This window comes from Zea mays, chromosome 9 (genome assembly GCF_902167145.1).
Source record: "Zea mays cultivar B73 chromosome 9, Zm-B73-REFERENCE-NAM-5.0, whole genome shotgun sequence".
NCBI lineage: Eukaryota > Viridiplantae > Streptophyta > Magnoliopsida > Poales > Poaceae > Zea > Zea mays.
This window is the reverse complement of record NC_050104.1, coordinates 103,589,725-103,607,378: the sequence shown is the minus strand read 5'-3', so window position 1 is coordinate 103,607,378 and position 17,654 is coordinate 103,589,725.

Here is a 17,654-nt window from a genome sequence, read left to right as displayed (position 1 = left end):
TCAATCTCCCCCTTTTTGGTGATTGATGCCAACACAAACCAAAGCAAATATAGAAGTGCATAATTGAACTAGTTTGCAAAATGTAAGTGCAAAGGTTACTTAGAATTGAACCAATAAATATTCTCTTAAGATATGCATGGATTGTTTCTTTATATTTTTAACATTTTGGACCACGCTTGCACCACATGTTTTGTTTTTGCAAATTCTTTTGTAAATTCTTTTCAAAGTCCTTTTGCAAATGGTCAAAGGTAAATGAATAAGATTAGAAGCATTTTCAAGATTTGAAATTTTCTCCCCCGGTTTCAAATGCTTTTCCTTTGACTTAAACAAAACTCCCCCTCAATAAAATCCTCCTCTTAGTGTTCAAGAGGGTTTTAGATATTAGTTTTTGAAAAGGGTGATCCAATTTGAAATTCTATCAAAAATAAGATACCACTTGAAAAATTCATCATTTCAAGACCTTTTAAATTTTGAAAATTGGTGGTGGTGCGGTCCTTTTGCTTTGGGCTAATACTTTCTCCACCTTTGGCATGAATTGCCAAAAACGGATACTTGAGTGAAATATAAGCCCTCGTAACTAATTTCTCCCCCTTTGGTGAACACAATATGAGTGAAGATTATACCAAAGTAAGAGAGGTTCAAAGCGACGGTGAAGGATTGTAATTTGATGGAGTGGAGTGGAAGCCTTTGTCTTCGCCGAAGACTCCAATTCCCTTTCAATCTATGACTTGGTTTGAGATACACTTGAAAAACACATTAGTCATAGCATATAAAAGAGACATGATCAAAGGTATATTAATGAGCTATGTATGCAAGACATCAAAAGAAATTTCGAGAATCAAGAATATTTAGCTCATGCCTAAGTTTGTTAAAGGTTTGTTCATCTAATGGCTTGGTGAAGATATCGACTAATTGTTCTTTGGTGTTAATATATGCAATCTAGATATCCCCCTTTTGTTGGTGATCCCTTAGAAAATGATACCGAATGGCTATGTGTTTAGTGCGGCTATGCTCAACGAGACTATCCGCCATGCGGATTGCACTCTCATTATCACATAGAAGAGGAACTTTGGTTAATTTGTAACCATAGTCCCTAAGGGTTTGCCTCATCCAAAGTAATTGCGCGCAACAGTGGCCTGCGGCAATATACTCGGCTTCGGTGGTAGAAAGAGCTACGGAATTTTGTTTCTTTGAAGCCCAAGACACCAGAGATCTTCCCAAGAACTGGCAAGTCCCCGATGTGCTCTTTCTATTAATTTTACACCCTGCCCAATCGGCATCCGAATAACCAATTAAATCAAATGTGGATCCCCGAGGGTACCAAAGCCCAAACTTAGGAGTATGAACTAAATATCTCAAGATTCGTTTTACGGCCGTAAGGTGAGCTTCCTTAGGGTCGGCTTGGAATCTTGCACACATGCATACAGAAAGCATTATGTCCGGTCGAGATGCACATAAATAGAGTAAAGAGCCTATCATCGACCAGTATACCTTTTGATCGACGGATTTACCTCCCGTGTCGAGGTCGAGATGCCCATTGGTTCCCATGGGTGTCTTGATGAGTTTGGCATCCTTCATCCCAAACTTGTTTAGAATGTCTTGAATGTACTTCGTTTGGCTAATGAAGGTGCCCTCTTGGAGTTTCTTCACTTGAAATCCCAAGAAGTACTTCAACTCCCCCATCATCGACATCTCGAATTTTTGTGTCATGATCCTACTAAATTCTTCACATGTAGATTCGTTAGTAGACCCAAATATAATATCATCAACATAAATTTGGCATACGAACAAATCATTTTCAAGGGTTTTAGTAAATAAAGTAGGATCGGCTTTTCCGACTTTGAAGCCATTAGTGATAAGAAAATCTCTTAGGCATTCATACCATGCTCTTGGGGCTTGCTTGAGCCCATAAAGCGCCTTAGAGAGTTTATATACATAGTTAGGATACTCACTATCTTCAAAGCCGGGAGGTTGCTCAACATAGACCTCTTCCTTGATTGGTCCATTGAGGAAGGCACTTTTCACGTCCATTTGATAAAGCTTGAAGCCATGGTAAGTAGCATAGGCAAGTAAAATGCGAATTGATTCTAGCCTAGCTACGGGTGCATAGGTTTCACCGAAATCCAAACCTTCGACTTGTGAATATCCCTTGGCCACAAGTCGGGCTTTGTTCCTTGTCACCACACCATGCTCATCTTGCTTGTTGTGGAAAACCCACTTGGTTCCTACAACATTTTGGTTAGGACGTGGAACTAAATGCCATACCTCGTTCCTAGTGAAGTTGTTGAGCTCCTCTTGCATCGTCATCACCCAATCCGAATCTTGAAGTGCTTCCTCTACCTTGTGTGGCTCAATAGAGGAAACAAAAGAGTAATGTTCACAAAAATGAGCAACACGAGATCGAGTAGTTACCCCCTTTTGAATATCACCGAGGATGGTGTTCACGGGGTGATCTCGTTGGATTGCTTGGTGGACTCTTGGGTGAGGCGGTCTTGGAACTTGTTCATCTTCCTCATCTTGATCATGGGCATCTCCCCCTTGATCATTGCTATCCTCTTGAGGTGGCTCAATTTCTTGATCTTCTCCTTCATCATTTTGAGCCTTATCCTCATCTTGAGTTGGTGGAGATGCTTGTGTGGAGGAAGATGGTTGATCATGTGCATGTGGTGGCTCTTTGGATTCCTTAGGACACACATCCCCAATGGACATGTTCCTTAGTGTGACGCATGGAGCCTCTTCATCACCTATCTCATCAAGATCAACTTGCTCTATTTGAGAGCCGTTAGTCTCATCAAACACAATGTCACAAGAAACTTCAACTAGTCCAGAGGACTTGTTAAAGACTCTATATGCCCTTGTGTTTGAATCATATCCTAGTAAAAAGCCTTCTACAGCCTTAGGAGCAAATTTAGATTTTCTACCTCTTTTAACAAGTCTATATGCCCTTGCTACCAAAGACTCTAAAATATGAAACATTGGGCTTTTACCGGTTAGGAGTTCATAAGATGTCTTCTTGAGTATTCGGTGTAGATACTACAGGTTGATGGCGTAGCAAGCGGTGTTGACCGCCTCGTCCCAAAACCGATCCGAAGTCTTGTACTCATCAAGCATGGTTCTTGCCATGTCCAATAGAGTTCGATTCTTCCTCTCCACTACACCCTTTTGTTGTGGCGTGTAGGGAGAAGAGAACTCATGCTTGATGCCCTCCTCCTCAAGGAAGCCTTCGATTTGTGAATTCTTGAACTATGTCCCGTTGTCGCTTCTAATCTTTTTGATCCTTAAGCCGAACTCATTTTGAGCCCGTCTCAAGAATCCCTTTAAGGTCTCTTGGGTATGAGATTTTTCCTGCAAAAAGAACACCCAAGTGAAGCGAGAATAATCATCCATAATAACTAGACAATACTTACTCCCGCCGATGCTTATGTAAGCTATCGGGCCGAATAGGTCCATGTGTAGGAGCTCGAGTGGCCTGTCAGTCGTCATGATGTTCTTATGTGGATGATGAACACCATCTTGCTTCCCTGCCTAACATGCGCTACAAACCCTGTCTTTCTCAAAATGAACATTTGTTAGTCCCAAAATGTGTTCTCCCTTTAGAAGCTTGTGAAGATTCTTCATTCCAACATGTGCTAGTCGGCAATGCCAGAGCCAGCCCATGTTAGTCTTAGCAATTAAGCAAGTGTCGAGTTCAGCTCTATCAAAATCTACTAAGTATAGCTGACCCTCTAACACTCCCTTAAATGCTATTGAATCATCACTTCTTCTAAAGACAGTAACACATGTATCCGTAAAAAGACAGTTGTAGCCTATTTTACATAATTGCGAAACTGAAAGCAAGTTATAATCTAAAGAATCTACAAGAAAAACATTGGAAATGGAGTGGTCAGGAGATATAGCAATTTTACCCAATCCTTTGACCAAACCTTGATTTCCATCCCCGAATGTGATAGCTCGTTGGGGATCTTGGTTTTTATCGTAGGAGGAGAACATATTCTTCTCCCCTGTCATATGGTTTGTGCACCCGCTATTGATGATCCAACTTGAGCCCCCGGATGCATAAACCTACAAAACAAGTTTAGTTCTTGATTTTAGGTACCCAAATGGTTTTGGGTCCTTTGGCATTAGATACAATAACTTTGGGTACCCAAACACAAGTCTTGGTGCCCTTGTGTTTGTCCCCAACATACTTGGCAACTACCTTGACTGATTTGTTGGTTAGCACATAAGATGCATCAAAAGTTTTAAATGAAATGTTATGATCATTTGATGCAGCAGGAGTTTTCCTTTTAGGCAATCTAGCATGGGTTGATTGCCTAGGACTAGATGTCTCACCCTTATACATAAAAGCATGATTAGGGCCAGAGTGAGACTTCCTAGAATGAGTTCTCCTAATTTTGCTCTCGGGATAACCGGCAGGGTACAAAATGTAACCCTCGTTATCCTGAGGCATGGGAGCCTTGCCCTTAACAAAGTTAGACAATCTTTTAGGAGGGGCATTAAGTTTGACATTGTCCCCCTTTTGGAAGCCAATGCCATCCTTGATGCCAGGGCGTCTCCCATATATAGAGCATGCTTCTAGCAAATTTAAATTTTTTATTTTCTAAGTCATGCTCATTAATCTTAGCATTAAGTTGAGCTATGTGATCATTTTGTTTCTTAATTAATGCTAGGTGATCATGAATAGCATCAACATTAATATCTCTACATCTAGTACAAATGCAGACATGCTCAACAGTAGATGTAGAGGGTTTGCAAGATTTTAGTTCAACAATCTTAGCATGTAAAATGTCATTTTCACTTCTAAGATTGGAAACTGTAACATTGCAAACATCTAAGTCTTTAGCCTTAGCAATTAATCTTTCATTATCATTTCTAAGGCTAGCAAGAGAGATATTCAATTCTTCAATTTTAGCAAGTAAATTAACATTATCATCTCTAAGATTGGGAATTGAAACATCACTAACATTAGAATCAACCTTAGCATTTAATTTAGCGTTTTCATTCCTAAGGTTGGCAATAATATCATTACAAGTGCTTAGCTCACTAGATAATTTTTCACATTTTTCTACTTCTAGAGCATAAGCATTCTCAACCTTAACATGTTTCTTGTTTTCTTTAATAAGGAAGTCCTCTTGAGAGTCCAAGAGTTCATCCTTCTCATGAATAGCACTAATTAATTCATTTAATTTTTCTTTTAGTTGCATGTTTAGGTTGGCAAAAAGGGTGCGCAAATTATCCTCCTCATCACAAGAGTTATCATCATCACTAGAGGTTTCATATTTAGTGAAGGATTTTGATTTTACCTTCTTCCTTTTGTCGTCCTTTGCCATGAGGCACTTGTGGCCGACGTTGGGGAAGAGGAGTCCCTTGGTGACAGCGATGTTGGCGACGTCCTCGTCGGATGAGGAGTCGGAGGAGCTCTCGTCGGAGTCCCACTCGCGACACACATGGGCATCGCCGCCCTTCTTCTTGTAGTATCTCTTCTTTTCTCTCCTCTTTCCCTTCTTGTCATCGCCCCTGTCACAATAACTAGACAATACTTACTCCCGCCGATGCTTATGTAAGCTATCGGGCCGAATAGGTCCATGTGTAGGAGCTCGAGTGGCCTGTCAGTCGTGATGATGTTCTTATGTGGATGATGAACACCAACTTGCTTCCCTGCCTAACATGCGCTACAAACCCTGTCTTTCTCAAAATGAACATTTGTTAGTCCCAAAATGTTTTCTCCCTTTAGAAGCTTGTGAAGATTCTTCATTCCAACATGTGCTAGTCGGCGATGCCAGAGCCAGCCCATGTTAGTCTTAGCAATTAAGCAAGTGTCGAGTTCAGCTCTATCAAAATCTACTAAGTATAGCTGACCCTCTAACACTCCCTTAAATGCTATTGAATCATCACTTCTTCTAAAGACAGTAACACCTATATCCGTAAAAAGACAGTTGTAGCCTATTTTACATAATTGCGAAACTGAAAGCAAGTTATAATCTAAAGAATCTACAAGAAAAACATTGGAAATGGAGTGGTCAGGAGATATAGCAATTTTACCCAATCCTTTGACCAAACCTTGATTTCCATCCCCGAATGTGATAGCTCGTTGGGGATCTTGGTTTTTCTCGTAGGAGGAGAACATCTTCTTCTCCCCTGTCATATGGTTTGTGCACCCGCTATCGATGATCCAACTTGAGCCCCCGGATGCATAAACCTACAAAACAAGTTTAGTTCTTGATTTTAGGTACCCAAACGGTTTTGGGTCCTTGGCATTAGATACAAGAACTTTGGGTACCCAAACACAAGTCTTGGTGCCCTTGTGTTTGTCCCCAACATACTTGGCAACTACCTTGCCTGATTTGTTGGTTAGCACATAAGATGCATCAAAAGTTTTAAATGAAATGTTATGATCATTTGATGCAGCAGGAGTTTTCCTTTTAGGCAATCTAGCATGGGTTGATTGCCTAGGACTAGATGTCTCACCCTTATACATAAAAGCATGATTAGGGCCAGAGTGAGACTTCCTAGAATGAGTTCTCCTAATTTTGCTCTCGGGATAACCGGCAGGGTACAAAATGTAACCCTCGTTATCCTGAGGCATGGGAGCCTTGCCCTTAACAAAGTTAGACAATCTTTTAGGAGGGGCATTAAGTTTGACATTATCCCCCTTTTGGAAGTCAATGCCATCCTTGATGCCAGGGCGTCTCCCACTATAGAGCATGCTTCTAGCAAATTTAAATTTTTCATTTTCTAAGTCATGCTCATTAATCTTAGCATTAAGTTGAGCTATGTGATCATTTTGTTTCTTAATTAATGCTAGGTGATCATGAATAGCATCAACATTAATATCTCTACATCTAGTACAAATGGAGACATGCTCAACAGTAGATGTAGAGGGTTTGCAAGATTTTAGTTCAACAATCTTAGCATGTAAAATGTCATTTTCACTTCTAAGATTGGAAATTGTAACATTGCAAACATCTAAGTCTTTAGCCTTAGCAATTAATCTTTCATTATCATTTCTAAGGCTTGCAAGAGAGATATTCAATTCTTCAATTTTAGCAAGTAAATTAACATTATCATCTCTAAGATTGGGAATTGAAACATCACTAACATTAGAATCAACCTTAGCATTTAATTTAGCGTTTTCATTCCTAAGGTTGGCAATAATATCATTATAAGTGCTTAGCTCACTAGATAATTTTTCACATTTTTCTACTTCTAGAGCATAAGCATTCTCAACCTTAACATGTTTCTTGTTTTCTTTAATAAGGAAGTCCTCTTGAGAGTCCAAGAGTTCATCCTTCTCATGAATAGCACTAATTAATTCATTTAATGTTTCTTTTAGTTGCATGTTTAGGTTGGCAAAAAGGGTGCGCAAATTATCCTCCTCATCACAAGAGTTATCATCATCACTAGAGGTTTCATATTTAGTGAAGGATTTTGATTTTACCTTCTTCCTTTTGCCGTCCTTTGCCATGAGGCACTTGTGGCTGACGTTGGGGAAGAGGAGTCCCTTGGTGACGGCGATGTTGGCGGCGTCCTCGTCGGATGAGGAGTCGGAGGAGCTCTCGTCGGAGTCCCACTCGCGACACACATGGGCATAGCCGCCCTTCTTCTTGTAGTATCTCTTCTTTTCTCTCCTCTTTCCCTTCTTGTCGTCGCCCCTGTCACTATCACTAGATAATGGACATTTAGCAATGAAATGACCGGGCTTACCACACTTGTAGCACACTTTCTTGGAGCGGGATTTGTAGTCCTTCCCCCTCCTTTGTTTGAGGATTTGGCGAAAGCTTTTGATGATGAGCGCCATCTCCTCATTGTCGAGCTTAGAGGCGTCGATGGGTTGTCTACTTGATGTAGACTCCTCCTTTTTCTCCTTCGTTGCCTTGAATGCGACCGGTTGTGCTTCGGACGTGGAGGGGCCATCTAGCTCGATGATTTTCTTTGAGCCTTTGATCATCAACTCAAAGCTCACAAAGTTTCCTATTACTTCCTCGGGAGACATTAGTGTATATCTAGGATTACCATGAATTAATTGAACTTGCGTAGGATTAAGAAAAATGAGGGATCTTAGAATAACCTTGACCATCTCATGGTCATCCCATTTGGTGCTCTCGAGGTTGCGCACTTGGTTCACCAAGGACTTCAAGCGGTTGTACATGTCTTGTGGCTCCTCCCCTTGGCAAAGCCGGAAGCGACCGAGCTCCCCCTCGATCGTCTCTCGCTTGGTGATTTTGGTCACCTCATCTCTTTCGTGCGCGGTCTTGAGCACGTCCTAAATCTCCTTGGCGCTTTTTAACCCTTGCACCTTGTTATACTCCTCTCGACTTAAAGAGGCGAGGAGTATAGTGGTGGCTTGAGAGTTGAAGTGTCGGATCTGGGCGACCTCGTCCGAATCATAGTCTTCATCCCCCGGTGATGGTACCTGTACTCCAATCTCAACAACATCCCAAATGCTAGTGTGGAGTGAGGTTAGATGATGCCTCATTTTATCACTCCACATATTATAATCTTCACCATCAAACATGGGTGGTGTGCCTAATGGGACGGAAAGTAATGGAGTACGTTTTGGAATGCGAGGGTAGCGTAGGGGAATCTTACTAAACTTCTTACGCTCATGGCGCTTAGAAGTTACGGACGGTGTGTCAGAGCCGGAGGTGGATGGCGACGAAAAGTCGGTCTTGTAGTAGACCACCTTCCTCATATTCTTCTTCTTGTCACCGCTCCGACCCGACTTGTTGTGTGAAGGGGATCCCTTCATCTTGTTGGCGGACTCCCCGGATGGAGCCTTCCCATGGCTTGTGGCGAGCTTCTCGCCGGTCCCGATCTCCCTCTTGGCGGATGCTCCCGACATCACTTCGCGCGGTTAGGCTCTAATGAAGCACCGGGCTCTGATACCAATTGAAAGTCGCCTAGAGGGGGGTGAATAGGGCGAAACTGAAATTTATAAACTTAAGCACAACTATAAGCCGGGTTAGCGTTAGAAATATAAACGAGTCCGAGAGAGAGGGTGCAAAACAAATCGTGAGCAAATAAAGAGCGAGACACGATGATTTGTTTTTACCGAGGTTCGGTTCTTGCAAACCTACTCCCCGTTGAGGTGGTCACAAAGACCGGATCTCTTTCAACCCTTTCCCTCTCTCAAATGGTCACTTAGACCGAGTGAGCTTCTCTTCTCAATCAAACGGAACACAAAGTTCCCGCAAGGACCACCACACAATTGGTGTCTCTTGCCTTGGTTACAATTGAGTTTGATCACAAGAAGAATGAGAAAGAAAAGAAGCAATCCAAGCGCAAGAGCTCAAATGAACACAAATATCGCTCTCTCTAGTCACTATTTGATGTGGAGTGATTCTGGACTTGGGAGAGGATTTGATCTCTTTGGTTGTGTCTAGAATTGAATGCTATAGCTCTTGTAATGTGTTGAAGATGGAAAACTTGTATGCAATTGAATGTGGGGTGGTTGGGGTATTTATAGCCCCAACCACCAAAATGTGGCAGTTGGAAGGCTGTTGTCGCAAGGCGCACCGGACAGTCCGGTGCGCCACCGGACACTGTCCGGTGCGCCAGCCACGTCAGCCGGCCGTTGGGTTCTGACCGTTGGAGCTCTGACTGGTGGGGCCTCTGGGCTGTCTGGTGGTGCACCGGACAGGTCCTGTAGACTGTCTGGTGCGCCGTCTAGCGCTGCTCTGACTCTGGCGCGCACTATAGCGCATTGAATGTGTTTGCAGTCGACCGTTGCGCGTGAAGTAGCCGTTGCTCCGCTGGCACACCGGACAGTCCGGTGTGACACCGGACACTGTCCGGTGCTTCACCGGACAGTCCGGTGAATTATAGCGGAGCGGCCTCCCATTTTTTCGAAGGTGACAAGTTCAGCTTCGAGTTCCCTGGTGCACCGGACACTATCCGGTGGCACACCGGACAGTCCGGTGCGCCAGACCAGGGTGCCTTTTGGGATGTCTTTAGCTCTCTTTATTTGAACCCATCTTTGGTCTTTTTATTGGCTTGTTGTGAACCTTTGGTACCTGTAAAACTTATAGACTAGAGCAAACTAGTTAGTCCAATTATTTGTGTTGGGCAATTCAACCACCAAAATCAATTTAGGAAAAGGTGTACGCCTATTTCCCTTTCAAGAGTCCATTAGAATATTATTAGCCTATGCCGCTCACCACTCTTTCAGGTTGTTTCAAATGGATGTGAAGAGCGCTTTCCTCAACGGGCCAATCAAGGAGGAGGTGTATGTGGAACAACCCCCCGGCTTTGAGGATGACAGGTATCTCGACCATGTGTGTAAGCTCTCTAAGGCGCTCTATGGACTTAAGCAAGCCCCAAGAGCATGGTATGAATGCCTTAGAGATTTCTTAATTGCTAATTCTTTCAAGGTTGGGAAAGCCGATCCCACTTTTTTCACTAAGACTTGTAATGGTGATCTTTTTGTGTGCCAAATTTATGTTGACGACATAATATTTGGTTCTACTAACCAAAAGTCTTGTGAGGAGTTTAGCAGGGTGATGACACAGAAATTTGAGATGTCGATGATGGGCGAGTTGAACTACTTCCTTGGGTTCCAAGTGAAGCAACTCAAGGACGGCATCTTCATCTCCCAAATGAAGTACACGCAAGACTTGCTCAAGCGGTTCGGGATGAAGGACGCCAAGCCCGCGAAGACGCCAATGGGAACCGACGGACATGTCGACCTCAACAAAGGAGGTAAGTCCGTTGATCAAAAGGCATACCGGTCTATGATAGGATCCTTGCTTTATTTATGTGCTAGTAGGCCGGATATTATGCTAAGCGTATGCATGTGTGCTAGATTTCAATCTGATCCAAGGGAATGTCACCTTGTGGTCGTTAAGCGGATTCTTAGATATTTAGTTGCTACGCCTTGCTTCGGGATCTGGTATCCAAAGGGGTCTACCTTTGACTTGATTGGATACTCAGACTCCGATTATGCTGGATGCAAGGTTGATAGGAAGAGTACATCAGGGACGTGCCAATTCCTAGGAAGGTCCCTGGTGTCTTGGAGTTCTAAGAAACAAACCTTTGTTGCCCTATCCACCGCTGAGGCCGAGTATGTTGCCGCATGTAACACCCAAAATCTTACTTTGAAAGTTTAGTAAAAGTTCTCCAAAGATTTTGATATTAGAATGCCTTCCAATAAAATTTTGTTACATTTGAAACAACATCACCTAAAACAAACACGTTCCTAATAAAAGAATCTCTATATGAATTTGTTACCCCTTGGTTGAAATGAATATTTATAATTATTCTCTAAAGAATTTTATATTAGAGATTACATTTCTTAAAATACCCATTCTATGTGTTAGTGTGTATGAATTTTATATTTGAAAGCATTTGATTAAATAATATAATAAATTAATTAATTAAACAAATTATATTCATGCTGGAGTTCTTGAACTGTGAATTCTAAATAAATTTGTAATTTAAAACTGCATTTGAATTGATTTGGGAATGGAAAATAGAGAACAAAAAAATATAAAAAAAAGAAGAAGAAAGATCTCCTTGCGCCTGGGCCGTAATGCACCCCGCCGGCCCAATTTCCCACTCCGCACCAGCCCCAAAACCCTAGCCGCCAGCTCCAGTTTCTTCTATTGCGCGGGGTCCGCATCGTCATCCACTCAAAGCCACTGACGTGTGGGCCATATTTGACAGCTCTATCTTCTACCGTAACCGAGGTCGATCGGGTATTGCTGTAGGTTGTTGCGATCGGATCATGGTGGTTAGGATTCGTGGGCCTCAATCCTATCTCCTTGCGCCTTTAAATACCGGCTGAGGTGCTCTACGATTCAACAATCTCGTATGGCATCGAGGCTGGGAGATCGTAGCGTAGAGCTGAGCATCAAAACCAAAGGAAGAGGACAGAGAGAGAGAGAGAGATAGAGAACGGTCGGTGCTGTGGATCTTCATCGAGCGCGGTGTAATGGTGGTTGGACTCCGTTCGTCGCTCTCTAGGGAGGAAGTTGCTCTGTGTCTCCAAAACTCCACCGCACGACAGCCAGTGCGAACAGGCTGGGACCTCACGGTCGCGTTGGGCGCCCACACTGGGACCCTAGCGCCATGGCACTTCTACCTCTGCGCCTCTGTCTACCGCTCACGCTTCATCCGATCGCCGGTCGCGCATGGTCTGGCTGCGCCAGGGCGGTGCCCAGGTGGCCGGTGAGTGCTTCACGGTGGGACTTCAACGTCGAACCGCTACAAGCTGGGAATCTCCGTCCCTATGGTGAGTACCCCCCCTACCGCTACTATGTTGCGTTCTCTGTTCCAAGGTCGGGATTGATGCCCTGTTGCACGCCGGCGTGGCGTTCTGGCTGGGCTGACAGGCGAGGAGAGAGGGTAGGAAGCGAGAGGTTGAAGATGGGCTGGTAGCCGTTGGATCGGAGGGGAACGACTGAGATTAGAAACAACGCATACCGCTTCGATGGATTGATCCGGGCGGTTGGAATGGGATCGGGCGATCCTGGGTTGCCGCGGGTTATTAAAATCTGGACCGCAGGATCGCGATCCAAGCGCGGGCGTAGCGTACCGGTTCAGTGAGCCAAGATCTAATCCTGGCCTTCGATATTTGATCGAACGGTCAGAATACAACCGTACCCCTTCGCCGAAGCTAGTTTACAAAAGAGCCCCTCTGTTTTATTAGTATTAACCCGCCGTCCAACTCAGGGATTTCTGAGTCTGCGTAAATCTTGCGGGTTAGCCCCTGATCTTTTAAGAAATATTGAGCCAGTCCAGAACACTTAGGATATTCAGAAATTAATAAAGAAATAGGTTTTTAGTATAAAAATAAATCCATAAACTTGTTTAATCCGTATTTAATTCATTCTAACTCCGAATTGACCCATTCCAGTTTCTATAATTTTGTATTAATATTGTTTATCACCTAGTACCATTGTTTAACCATGAAACTTGAATTAAAATGGTTCATTTGAATTAATCTATTCTAGGTGCTAAATAACTTCAGAAATTCGTAACTCAATAATCGTAACTTCGTTTTAATCCATTCTAGTTGCATTAGTCTCACAATAATATTTATTATCATCTGATAACTTTGTTTTGTCATGAAATATAGGTTAAAATGTTGCACTTAGTCTATTCTATACTTAACCACATGGATCTTCGAAAAACCGTAACTTCATAACCGTAACCCCGAATTTAGTGATTATCGTTCCCACGATCTCGTAGCATCGTGTAGAATACTACTATTCAGTTTGTGCTTATGTTTGGTGTAATGTTAATTTTGCCTATACCATATTTGTTTGTATTGCTACGACTAGCGTGAGGACACGTGTCATCTGAAGAGCAAGTTGGTACCTGGAATCTCAAGTCCCAGGCAAGTTGTACCCTTGACCACTTTTTACCCAATAATGTTCTTTGATGTCACATGTTCATGCATAGGTTTAATTTTGATGGAACCCAATAGGTTACCCTAGATTGTTTATCTCATTACCTTGTTTACCCCTGAATCACTTGGGTAGTTTGCTATTGCTTTACATGGATTTGGGATAATTATTTATCATATCTATGTTCCAGTTATTTTGTTATTCTATTTATGTTCATGTCAAGATCATTAATGTTAATTGGAACATAGAGCTTAACTTGAGAAACATGTGCCACCACAAGGGTTTATGGACGCCCTTGGCTGATTAATTAGGAAAGCTAGTGGAGGACTACCTTACCCGAAAGGGGCAAGGGCAGTAGGGGAGTGGTCAGTGTAGGGAGGTCCTTGGTTGATTTTGCTGCGATGGCGGTCAGGCAAGAACCCTGCATTGGAGCTTCCTATAAACTGTAGCGGGTTTTCTGAAGCTAGTGGAACTTTGTAAAGGCCTCGTAGTGTTACCCTGCCTCGCCTCCTCGGTAGAGGTGTATGGGAAGTCGCGATCCCTTGGCAGATGGGTAACATGACTTGTGGGTAAAGGGTACCACCTCTGCAGAGTGTAAAACTGGTATACTAGCCGAGCTCACGGTCATGAGCAGCTCAGGACTCTCTGATGATTAATTTATGGAACTAAATTCAATTTGTCATATGCATTGCATTGCAGGTGATGTTGTTACTTTTGTTCTACTATTTAATTGGGTTGGTATTTACTTATACTTAGTAACTGCTAATAAAATTTTGACCAATTTTAAAAGCAATGCTCAACTCTAACCATCCTCTTTGGTAAGCCTTACACTTCACGTGAACTCCCACCTTTGGCGAGTTCATGCACATTATTCCCCACAACTTGTTGAGCGATGAACGTATGTGAGCTCACTCTTGCTGTCTCACACCCCCCCCCCCACACAGGTCAAGAACAGGTACCGCAGGATGAGGCGCATGGAGGATGCTGCGATGAGTTCGTGAGAGAGATCTAGGTTGTCGTCTCCCAGTCAACTTTGGGTTGCTGGACCGTTGTCTCCTTATAATGTAATTATTTATTTTGTATAGAACTCTTATTATATAGTAAAGATGTGACATTCGATCTTGTGCCATGATTCATCATATGTGTGAGACTTGGTCCCAGCACACCTGGTGATTATGTTCGCGCCCGGGTTTTGAACCCTAAAATCCGGGTGTGACACCGCAGGACAGTGTTGCGCGCAACTACTTTGGATGAGGCAAACTCTCCGGGACTTTGGCTACAATCTGAGCAAAGTCCAACTCCTATGTGCCAATGAGAGTGCAATCCGCATGGCGGATAGTCCTGTTGAACACAGTCGCACTAAGCACATAGACATCCGGCATCACTTTTTGAGAGATCTCCAGCAAAAGGGAGATATCGAAGTGTTTTATGTTAGCACTGAGAACCAGCTAGCCGATATCTTTACCAAGCCTTTAGATGAGAAGACCTTTTGCAGGCTACGTAGTGAGCTAAATGTCTTAGATTCGCGTAACTTGGACTGATCTATAGCATACATGTGTTTTATGCCTTTGATCATGTTACCTTATGCATTTAAATGATTTATTGCTTATTTATGGTGCTCAAGTTGTGCAAGAAATCCTCGGACCTCACAAGTCCATGTGTGAGTGATGCACATATTTAGAGGGAGATGTGCTACAACTTGACCCCTTTGAGACTAACCATGTGTTTGAGTTTCCTTGATTTAGTCTCAAGAGTGAATTGAAAGGGAAAGGTGAACTTGGACCATGCAAGACTTCCACTGCACTCCGATGTGAGGGTAATTAACTCCAAGTTCATATCTATGCTCTTATTGCCTTTCTGCTCTTAAATGACAATTTTGGTGAGGCAATGGGGTTAGAGGGCCAAGAATGATCCCGTTTTGGTGCTTAATGCCAAAGGGGGAGAAATTAAGGCCAAATCAAATGGGATCAGCTACCACTTGTGAAATTGTGAAAATAGTAGAGTTAGAATTTTTGATTTGTCAAAATACTCTTATTGTCAAAATTTGATCTCTTGTGGGGAGAATATTTGATTATGGGAAAAAGGGGGAGTTTTTGGCTCTTAATCATTTTTACTCTTGGATTATCTCTCTTCGTGCCCAAACAAGTGTGTTTGACTTAGAGATAGGAAAATGAATTTGATTTGCAAAAACAAACCAAGTGGTGGCAAAGAACGATCCAAATATGTCAAATCTTGTCAAAGACTATATTTGTTCTAAATTGCATTGATATTGCACTTGTATTTGTTGCCTTTTGATGTGTTGGCATAAATCACCAAAAAGGGGGAGATTGAAAGGGAAATGTGCCCTTGGGCCATTTCTAGTATATTTTGGTGATTAAGTGTCCAAAACATATTAAGTGGGTTATTATATGCCATATGATGAATGAAGTGCAAATCAACAAGAAGGTATGTTTCTAGACTTAGTTCAATTGTTTTAGGTACTAATGAAGCTTGTCTAAGTGCTAGAATCAGAGAAAAGAGAAAGAGAAAAGGACTTGGCTGGAGCAGCCAAGACTCAGCTCGGTCTGGCACACCGGACTGTCCGGTGGTGCACCGGACAGTGTCCGGTGCACCAGGCCAGCTCCGGTGACCTAGCCACTCTCGGGAAAACTTCAGCGGCGTACGGCTATAATTCACCGGACTGTCCGGTGAGCCAACGGCCGCCAGCGCAACGGTCGGCCGCCAAATCCGCGGGCGACACGTGGCCCGCTCCAACGATCGGCAGGAGGCACCGGACTGTCCGGTGTGCCAACTGCCACAAATCTGCAATGGTCGACTGCGCCCGATTTGGAAGGGAATCGGGCACCGGACCTGAACAGTAGCTGTCCGGTGGCACACCGGACTGTCCGGTGCGCCACCCGACAGAAGGTAACTTTGGCCTTCCAAGAATTCCTCCAATGGCTCCTAGCTGCCTTGGGGCTATAAAAGGGGCCCCTAGGCGCATGGAGGAGGACCCAAGCATTCCTTGATCATTCCTAAGCACCAAGACTCCATTCTCGCGCATTCGATTCTTTGAGATAGTGACTTGAGCCCTATTTGAGTAGAGAACTCCTCGAGTTGTGTTGTGAGCTCAAGTTGTGGCTTGTGTGCGTGATTGTGCTCTGGTTTGAGTATTGTGTGTGTTGCTCTCCCCTCCCTTACTTTCGTGCTTCTTTGTGATCATCAATTGTAAGGTCGAGAGGCTCCAAGTTGTGGAGATTCCTCGCAAACGGGAGAAATAATAAGAAAGGAAAATACCATGGTATTCAAGCTGATAATTGGATCACTTGAAAGGGGTTGAGTGCAACCCTCGTCCATTGGGACGCCACAACGTGGAGTAGGCAAGTGTTATACTTGGCCGAACCACGGGATAAATCACCGTGTCTTTTGTGTTGTTTTTCTTTGTGATCATTGCGGTTCACAAAAGCTCAGTCCTTAGCCACTTGGTCCTATTGCACTAACTATTAATCAAGTTTTGTGGCTACAAGTATTTGATTTTTACAGGATCACCTATTCACCCCCCCCCCCCCCTCTAGGTGCTCTCAAATGCAGAGCCAAAAATTATGAGCTGAAGCTTCAAAAGTCGTTCCTAAGGGAGCGCAGTGTAAGTTTTCTGCTCAAAAGTCGTTCCTAAGGAAATGCAGAGCCAAAAATTACAATCCGAAGCTGCAAAAGTCGTTCCTAAGGGGACACAACATAAGTTTTTTGCTTAAAAGTCATTCCTAAGGGAATGCAGAGCCAAATACCACCGAAATATAAGGTGAAGAAGCTCAAAAGTCGTTCCTAAGGGGATGCAGAGCTTAAATGCCACTGAAATAGAAGGTGAAGAAGCTCAAAAGTCGTTTCTAAGGGGATGTAGAGCTTAAAGACTCAAAAGACGTTCCTAAGGGGATGCAGAGTATCGTGTATTCCAGTGTGGGCACGTGGGTGTGTGTCTTCAGCATCCTCATCATTTTGCATCATATCATCATATCATCTCGCATAACATTACATCATACATCATATTGCATTAACGACGCAAAAATTGAATACGAGGCAAACCTTTGGCAAATGCTTCGTCAAAATGAAAATGTGTCGAGGCACAAAGTAAGCTTCAGGAAATACAGTTGTATCAGACTTGCCCTAGAAGGGATCTCTTTCTTTACGAAGCATGAAAAGAAGGGAAGTTGTTTTTTCGCTGAAGGCTCAAAACGGTATGTGTGTAGATTTCATGCATCGTAAAGAAATATATTACAGTAATTTACATGTTTCATCAATTGTTCCATACACCAGATGTTACAAGAGTATTTT